The 9,559-nt window shown below is 40.9% G+C and overlaps 1 long non-coding RNA gene across 1 annotated transcript; it reads right to left on the reverse strand.

Moving 5' to 3' along the window:
- Positions 1 to 246: 246 nt before the first annotated feature.
- On the reverse strand, positions 247 to 987 carry LOC118472145 (uncharacterized). Its single transcript, XR_004850023.1, has 4 exons — positions 940 to 987; positions 751 to 846; positions 627 to 668; positions 247 to 541 (listed from the first exon to the last, which is right to left on the reverse strand). It is a non-coding gene; the product is annotated as an uncharacterized lncRNA (long non-coding RNA).
- Positions 988 to 9,559: the final 8,572 nt, after the last annotated feature.

Consider the following 9,559-nt stretch of genomic DNA (forward strand, 5'->3'; position numbering starts at 1 on the left):
CTGTTTCACTTTCTTTATGCAAAACATGTGTTGTAGCTTTAGGTGTAGCTGTCGGTGTGATAGCACCACTGCACCAAAGCCCAAGTCTATTTGATAACATGCACACACTGAAACAACTTCTAGACTTTAAAGTTTCAACCTCTAGACTTCAAAGAATAAATGAATGCAGAAATAAATATTGCATGACCATCAAGAGAAACAAGAGTCTATTTAAAAGAATTAACAGTTAAAGGTTTTGTAGATACATTTGATATATGCACTCCAAGATTTCTGTGCACCCCAGAACACTCTATGCATAGAAGTGCGCCAAGGTTTAATGATGCCCAATCAGGTTCTGAAGCACCACAGTCAGCACACATATTATTGCCATCAACTTTCCTAAGCAAGTCAATTGGTTTTTCAGGTTTCATGCTGGTTCTGTGATGATGTGTGCCTCTGACATCATGCTGCCCATTTCCAGATTTCTTCTCCAGTACTAAATCATCACTTACAGAAGGTTCAAATTCTACTGGACTCATGCAAAGATCACCTCTCCCAACTACTGGATTAAAAGCAGAAATAAGATATGTAACTACTAGAGCAAAACATTAACACCGTAATACAAAGAGAAATAGTTTAAGAGTTACCTGATTAATATATGGTTCCATTTGATGCAATAGTTCATATCCCTGACAAAATAGAAATTGATAGGATTAATCACATTCATGCATAACATAGCTACACCACAAGGCAAAATATGCAAGGAGGTACTTGTTTAAAATATCGAAGATCTGAGTCCATCGTCGCACTAACAGCCTCCAAAAATTCATATCTCTTCTTTGCCTCGACATGGGAAAGTGAAGTGACCTGAGAAATTAACATGGACATGGCAAACAATGGCATGGTAAGCATATAAGCTCAGAAACTAAGGAGCAAAGTAATGGACAATGCAAATCGTACCAGGTTGAAACGGGCTTGCTCAAATGAAAATCGAGCACTGTGAAGCTCCTAGTTATTACCAAATGCTATTTAGTTTAGGCGGAGTTAGAGAAGCCTTTATTTGTGTGAACACTATAAAATGTTGAATAAGAATGGTTTTTAGTTTTTTACATCTTCAATTGTCGTTGTTATGTCTGGTCGGGTACCTTTCTTCAATGATAGGTACTTCTCACGAATCTATAACCAAACCAACAAGTTCACGAGTTAACAGCACACTCTGTCTTAGGAATTCAGCAAACAATAATATTACAGTTTTATGCAGCAAAGCAAGTATGGCAGAAAAATATGAAAGAACAACAAATTGGCAGAAAAATGAAAGAACAACAAATTGGCAGAAAAAATAGAAACATAGTGAAACATTGAGAGTACTTACAGAGTGCCAGTGCAACAGTCATTCTTTTTCTGTAATCCTTGTTAAGAAGTCTTTTGACAAAATCTTTAGCTTCAGGCGATACTGATTGCCATGGTGAGTCGTCAAAATTAGGGTCAGCTCTCAGCACTAAGCGAAAAATACCTGATTCAGTTTGTGCCCAGAATGGCCTGCTACCATATATAATGTTAATGTGCTGCAAGAGAATATCAACCCTAAGGTAGACAATGCGACTTTTGAGCACTATCATACATGTTGTTTCAAGATAAACAGCACATGCAATATTCACTGTTTTTACATAGATCAATATTATGCAAAGGCAAGGAAGAAAAACATACTCCATGATTATGTAGACATTAAGGGCGTCCTCACAAGCATCATAAAACTTGACAAGATTGGAATGTCCAAATAACGCCTTCAAAATTTTCACCTCTCTGCGCACATCCTCAATAGATATTGCCGTTGTCATCTGCAAGAGAAAAACAAAGGAATGAGGTGAATTTTGCAAACTAAATATAAAATCTAGATCAAGATATATTTTTCCCCTGGTGCAGTGAGCTAGGTGCTAGGAAAGTGAATTTAGCACTAACTGATGGGTTGTCTAAGAGAACCTTAATCTTAATTGAAAGGATCCCTTGAGCATCTGTTAGCTTCTAGCCTCAAAAAGTATATACCATGTATGTGTGTATGTTGTAACAAGGAATAAAATTGCACGCAATTCAAATAAAGAACTATATAGAAGGAAGAAACACAATAGATTCAATAAATACATCTCCTGCTCAAATAATTTCAGTAGCACAAGCGAAAATTATAGCAGGCCAAAATAGTCATTAATTAATTAATGTTGTATCACTCAAAAAACGACAATATACATGCATGAAAACATCAATGCACCCATGCACGTAGAATTCTTCTGTGTCGCCTATCGTACACTAGGTTTTCTCGACAACTTGCTCCACAAACATTTTAGATGCCAAGTAAAACTGAGATCAAAATTAAATCATTCAACAATCAGAACAATGTCAGTGGAAAGCAGTCCCCAATATCAACATGTCCTCAGCTTTGGCACAAAGAATCTAAGAGACATTTCTTTAGTTCCTACACTTTTCCCTATGTTTCTTCTACTTATGATCATATAATAAAATGATGCAGAATGGACCAAGGGACACCTAAACTAATGGCAGGAACAACAATAAGATCGTGTCGTGCATCCAGTAAAAGAGCACTGTGAGATCACGAATAGCAAGACCTTGGCTTTGGAGATGACCTTGATAGCCATGACCTGGCTTCTCATGTCTTCGTTGTGGGCGCGCACGAGCAGGTGTGGCCGAAATGGCCACGGCCCACCTTCTTCCCCAGCTCGTACATGGCGACGAAGTGGCGGTCGTACTTGACATGAAAAATAGAAAATAATTAGGTACCACTTATTTGAGTATTTCATAACTCAAACCACAAGCTTCACACGACATGGAAGGTGGATGTAGAGCAATTGAACAGAATACTATACGGTGAAAAAAAACAGACACCAAATGCTAAAAAGTATACTAAACTATAATAATAAATCAACAAATCTAGATGGCATAAATTTAAAACAAAAGGAAATATTGCATCCAACCATCAACAATAAGCAAAACAAATGAGCATAAGTTCTCGATTAACATCTAGTAATACAAAATTGGCAATCAAATATTATTTTATAGCAAAATCCAAAGGACATAAATAGAACAATGGCCAGAAAGAACATGAACCAATGCTAAACATTTTTTTCTGATCCAATACTAATAAAAGAAATTGCAATCCTATTCAAGAAACACAAACCTTATACAGTAGCATTTCATTGTGTTCGTATCGCTCATTCTCTGGAGGATAATCATCTTCCAGTGTTCCCTCGTATGCCTCCAATACTTCTACTGCCTTGGAAGAACTGCAAGTGACAATCAGTATCAGTTCCAAGTCAAACAACCACGTTAAGTGATTAATTCTTTCATGCAGTAAATGCTTTATCTTAATCATAATCTTTAGCACATAGATCACAAATAAATGAACAAGTTTCTACATCTGATATAAAAGAATACAAACAAAAATATAAGTGGTCAGGTTTGGATCACAGAAAAAATATCTTCAGGCTGTACAACTCAATTATAAGAAATGAGGTATATACAAGTGAGGCAGAGAGTCAGAGACATCTGTGCAAACCCTGGACTAATGGACCTTTAGGCTATCTACACACTTAAAAGAAAAGAACACCAATATGCCAAAAAATGAAAAAGCCATAGATTATACAAAGTATGTTTTGCAATGATGACAAATAGCAATCAAATAATTGACATGATAAAGGAACCCATGAGCCAAGAAGATTGTATTCAGCTCGCACTTTATACCGTGTACTACTTCAATTGCTTACAGTGCACACTCAATAATGTTTGGGATGAAGTTTGCTACCGTACTTTCACCATAGCATATGTAGCATATAAAAATTCAGTAGTGTTCCAAGACATATTATGCTAAATCATATATGATTGGTTCTAATCGACATCGACTAGAAAGTGGCATACTCCGAATTCAAATGATGAGCAACCGCAAAAACCAATCCAGTTCATGCGGTGATTTGGCTTTAGCGACAAAAGTTGTTGCCTAGTCTCAACAAAGGCAGACAAGTCCCTCATTTGTGCCTGTGTAAAAGATGAAAAATAAAATATTAGAGCAGCCCAGCGTAAGACGACATCCTATCCTAGTCGGATCTGCCTTGTGCTACCAATAAGCAACACAATAAGAGGACACAGATATGGCACCGTCCTCTTGGTTCAGTTCTCCCGGACCACGCTTATCAGCTTCTCCCTACCGGGAGATTTCCATCTGGGCGCGAGCCGGCTGAACAGAGTCCCGTCGTAGACGCTCCTTGCGACGTGCTTGCGGAGGAGGCCGTCCCCGTTCTTGCCGAGACTGTACAGGGTCTTCCACTCCGCTTCCGTGCCAGCCATTTCGATTTGTGCGCAAGCGAGGACAGAAAAAAAACGGAGTGAGTGAGAGCTGATGTTGTACGAGCATTGGGGAGGGAAATTACCACCATTTTTGGGCTTTACACGTACGTACCACCCGCTGTAGTCCCCAAGAAATCTGTTCGCTTAGAGCAGCTGGTCGATCTCGTCCGAGGTCAGGGTGTCGGGGACAGTCCTCGCGTGCCTCGCGAATATCTCCTCGAACTTCTCGGGAACGAACCTGCAGGATTTGAGTGTGAGCAAAGGATAATCGGTCGGTGCATCTATCGTTCGTTCTGGATGGCAGTGGATTGAATGAATCCACGGCCCACCTACCTTCCTTCGGCATCGTACGAGCGGCGGCGGACGCGGTGGAGGAGCGGTGGCAGTGGGCGTGTGGAGGAGCGGTAGCGGCGGACGCGTGGGCTGGCGGCGGCGCTGTGGAGGAGCGGGGACCGGCGGCGCTGTGGTGGAGGGATAGAAGAGAGACGCGCGGGTCGCTAGGGCTTTAGTTTGGGTTAAGTTCGACCGTGTCGACGTGGCCCACGAACTTAAATTAAGAACGTGGGTACCCACGTTCCTAATATTGTAAGTTCGGCGGTTTTATCTAGAGCGCACGAATTTAAACTAAGAACGTGGGTACTCACGTTCTTCAACAAACCCATGAACTTAACTCAATTAAGAACGTCGGTACCCACGTTCTTAAGTTAACCCACGAACATTTATTAGTTTCTTGTAGTGGTTGTGTAGCCATTGATCATCGACCAGAGGCTCATACACCTGACCCCACATATGTTTCCTTGCCATAGATCACATTCTTGGATTTTTGGTGGAGATCATTTTTTGGTAAAAAAACCCGTAGGTGTAAGCCTTTGGCATGAAAATGGTCGTTTCATGGCTATTTTCGGCAAAGATGAAGGTTGTGTGGCCATTGATCATCGACTAGAGGCTCCTACACCTCACCCCACATAGGTTTCCTTGCCATAGATCACATTCTTGGTTTTCTGGTGGAGACCATTTCTTGGCCAAAAACCTGTTGGTGTTAGCCTTCGGTATAATTGAAAATGGTCCTTCATGCTATTTTCGACAAAAATGGGAGTTGTGTGGCCATTGATCATTGACTAGAGGCTCGTACACCTCACCCCATGTATGTTTTCTTTCCATAGATCACATTCTTGGATTTCTAGTGGAGACCATTTTTTGTTCAAAAATCCGTAGGTGTTAGCCATGGGTATTATTGAAAATGGTCGTTCATGGCATTTTCGACAAAAGTAGGTGTTGTGTGACCATTAATCATCGACCAGAGGCTCGTACACCTCACCCCACATATGTTTCCATGCCATAGATCACTTTTTTGGATTTTTGGTCGAGACAATTTATTGGTCAAAAATTCGTAGGTGTTTGCCTTCGGTATTATTGGAAATGGTCGTTGATGCAATTTTTGACAAAAATAGGGGTTGTGTAGCCGTTGACCATCGAATAGAGGCTCGTACACCTGACCCCACATATGTTTCCTTGCCATGGGTCACATTCTTGGATTTCTAGTGGTGACCACTTCTTGTTCGAGATCCGTAGGTGTTAGCCTTCGATATTATTGAAAATGGTCGTTCTTGCAATTTTGGACAAAAATGGGGGTTGTGTGGCCATTGATTATCAACCAGAGGCTCATACACCTGACCCCACATATGTTTCCTTGCCATAGATCACATCCTTGGATTTTTGGTGGAGGCCATTTCATGGCCAAAAATCCGTTGGTGTTAGCCTCGGTATTATGGAAAATGGGGGTTTTTTTAGTCGATGATCAATGGCCACACAACCCCATTTTTGTCGAAAATAGCATGAACGGCCATTTTCAATAATACCAAAGGCTAACACCTACGGATTTTTGACCTAAAAATGGTCTCCACTAGAAATCCAAGAATGTGACCTTTGGCAAGGAAACATATGTGGGGTGAGGTGTATGAACCTCTAGTCGATGATCAATGGACACACAACCCCTATTTTTGTTGAAAATAGCATGAATGACCATTTTCAATAATAGTGAAGGCTAACACCTATGGATATTTGATCAAGAAATGGTCTCTGCCAGAAATGCAAGAATGTGATCTATGACAAGGAAAAATATGTGGTGTGTGGTTTCTGAGCCTCTGGTCGTTGATCAATGGCCACACAACCCCCATTTTTTATGAAAATAGCATGAACGACCATTTTCAATAATACCGAGGGCTAACACCTACGGATTTTTGACCAAGAAATGGCCTCCACCAGAATTCTAAGAATGTGATCTATGGCAAGGAAACATATGTGGATTGAGGTGTACGAGCCTCTAGTCCATGATTTCTAGCCACACAACGCATATTTTTGCCGAAAATTGCATCAACGACCATTTTCAATAATACCGAAGGCTAACACCTACAGATTTTTGACCAATAAATGGTCTCCACCAAAAATACAAAAATGTGATCTATGGCATAGAAACATATGTGGGATGAGGTGTACGAGTCTCTAGTCGATGATCAATGGCCACACAACCCCCATTTTTGTCAAAATAGCATAAACGACCATTTTCAATAATACCGAAGGCTAACACCTATGGATTTTTGACCAAGAAATGGTCTCCACTAGAAATCCAAGAATGTGATTTATGGCAAGGAAATATATGTGGGGTTAGGTGTACGAGTCTCTGTTCGAGGGTCAATGGCTACACAACCCCCATTTTGTCAAAAAATAGAATGAACGACCATTTTCAATAATACTGAAGGATAACACCTATGGATTTTTGACTAAGAACTGGTCTCCACCAGAAATCTAAGAATGTGATCTATGGCAAGGAAAATATGTGGGGTATCGTGTACGAGCCTCTGGTCGATGATCAATGGCCACACAACCCCCATTTTGTCGAAAATAGCCAAGAACGGCCATTTTCAATATTACCGAAGGCTAACGCCTACGAATTTTCGACCAAGAAATGGTCTCCACCAGAAATACAAGAATGTAATCTATGGCAAGGAAACATATGTTGGGTGAGGTGTACGAGCCTTTGGTCAATGATAAATGGCCACACAAGCCCCATTTTGGTCGAAAATAGCATGAACGACCATTTTCAATAATACTGAAGGCTAACCCAACACTTGTGGGGAGGAAATCCCAGAATGTGATCTATGGTAAGGAAACATATGTGGGGAGAGGTGTACGAGCCTCTGGTTGACGATCAAAGGCCACCCAACACTTATTTTTGTTGAAAATAGCATGAACGACCATTTTCAATAATACCGAAGGCAAACACCTACGGATTTTTGACCAAGAACTGGTCTCCACCAGAAATCCAAGAATGTGATCTATGGCAAGGAACCATATGTGGGGTGAGGTGAACGAGCCTCTGGTCAATGATCAATGGCCACACAACCCTCATTTTTGTTGAAAATAGCCATGAATGACCATTTTCAATAATATCGAAGGCTAACACCTACAGATTTTTGACCAAGAAATGGTCTCCACCAGAAATCCAAGAATGTGATCTATGGCAAGGAAACATATGTGGGGTGAGGTGAACGAGCCTCTGGTCAATGATCAATGGCCACACGACCCCCATTTTTGTCGAAAATAGCCATGAACGACCATTTTCAATAATACCAAAGGCTACATATTTTTGACCAAGAAATGGTCTCCACCAGAAATCCAAGAATGTGACCTATGGCAAGGAAACATATGTGGGGTGTGGTGTACTAGTAACTGGTCGATGATCAATGGCCACACAACTCCCATTTTGTCGAAAATAGCATGAACGACCATTTTCAATAATAACGAAGGCTAACACCTATGGATTTTTGACCAAGAAATGGTTTCCATCAGATATCCAAGAATGTGATTTATGGCAAGAAAACATACGTGGGGTGAAGTGTACGTGCCTCTGGTCGATAGTGCGGCCATTGATCATCGACCAGAGGCACGTACACTTCACCCCACATATATTTTCTTGCCATAGATCACATTCTTGGATTTTTGATGGAAACCATTTCTTGGTAAAAAATCCATAGGTGTTAGCCTACATTATTATTGAAAATGATCGTTCATGGTATTTTCGACAAAAATGGGGGTTGTGTGGCCATTGATCATCGACAAGTTACTCGTACACCTCACCCCACATGTTTCCTTGCCATATGTCACATTCTTGGATTTCTGGTGGAGACCATTTCTTGGTCAAAAATCTATAGCCTTTGGAATTATTGAAAATGGTTGTTCATGGCTATTTTCGACAAAAATGGGGGTCGTGTGGCAATTGATCATTGACCAGAGGCTCGTTCACCTCACCCCACATATGTTTCCTTGCCATAGATCACATTCTTGGATTTCTGGTGGAGACCATTTCTTGGTCAAAAATCTGTAGGTGTTAGCCTTCGGTATTATTGAAAATGGTCGTTCATTACTATTTTCGACAAAAATGGGGGTTGTGTGGCCATTGATCATTGACCAGAGGCTCGTTCACCTCACCCCACATATGGTTCCTTGCGATAAATCACATTCTTGGATTTCTGGTGGAGACCAGTTCTTGGTCAAAAATCCGTAGGTGTTTGCCTTCAGTATTATTGAAAATGGTCGTTCATGCTATTGTCAACAAAAATAGGTGTTGGGTGGCCTTTGATCGTCAACCAGAGGCTCGTACACCTCTCCCCACATATGTTCCCTTGCCATCGATCACATTCTTGGATTTCTGGTGGAGACCATTTCTTAGTGAAAAATCCGTTGGTGTTAGCCTTCAGTATTATTGAAAATGGTCGTTCATGCTATTTTTGACCAAAATGGGGATTGTGTGGCCATTTATCATTGACCAAAGGCTCGTACACCTCACCCCACATATGTTTCCTTGCTATAGATTACATTCTTGTATTTTGGTGGAGACCATTTCTTGGTCGAAAATCCGTAGGCGTTAGCCTTCGGTATTATTGAAAATGGTCGTTCTTGGCTATTTTCGACAAAATGGGGGTTGTGTGGCCATTGATCATCGACCAGAGGCTCGTACACCATACCCCACATATTTTCCTTGCCATAGATCACATTCTTAGATTTCTAGTGGAGACGATTTCATAGTAAAAAATCCATAGGTGTTATCCTTCGGTATTATTGAAAATGGCCGTTCATGCTATTTTTGACAAAAATGGGGGTTGTGTGGCCATTGATCATCGACTAGAGACTCGTACACCTCATCCCACATATGTTTCTATGCCATAGATCA

The sequence above is a fragment of the Zea mays genome, chromosome 6 (assembly GCF_902167145.1).
Source record: "Zea mays cultivar B73 chromosome 6, Zm-B73-REFERENCE-NAM-5.0, whole genome shotgun sequence".
Taxonomy (NCBI): Eukaryota; Viridiplantae; Streptophyta; class Magnoliopsida; order Poales; family Poaceae; genus Zea; species Zea mays.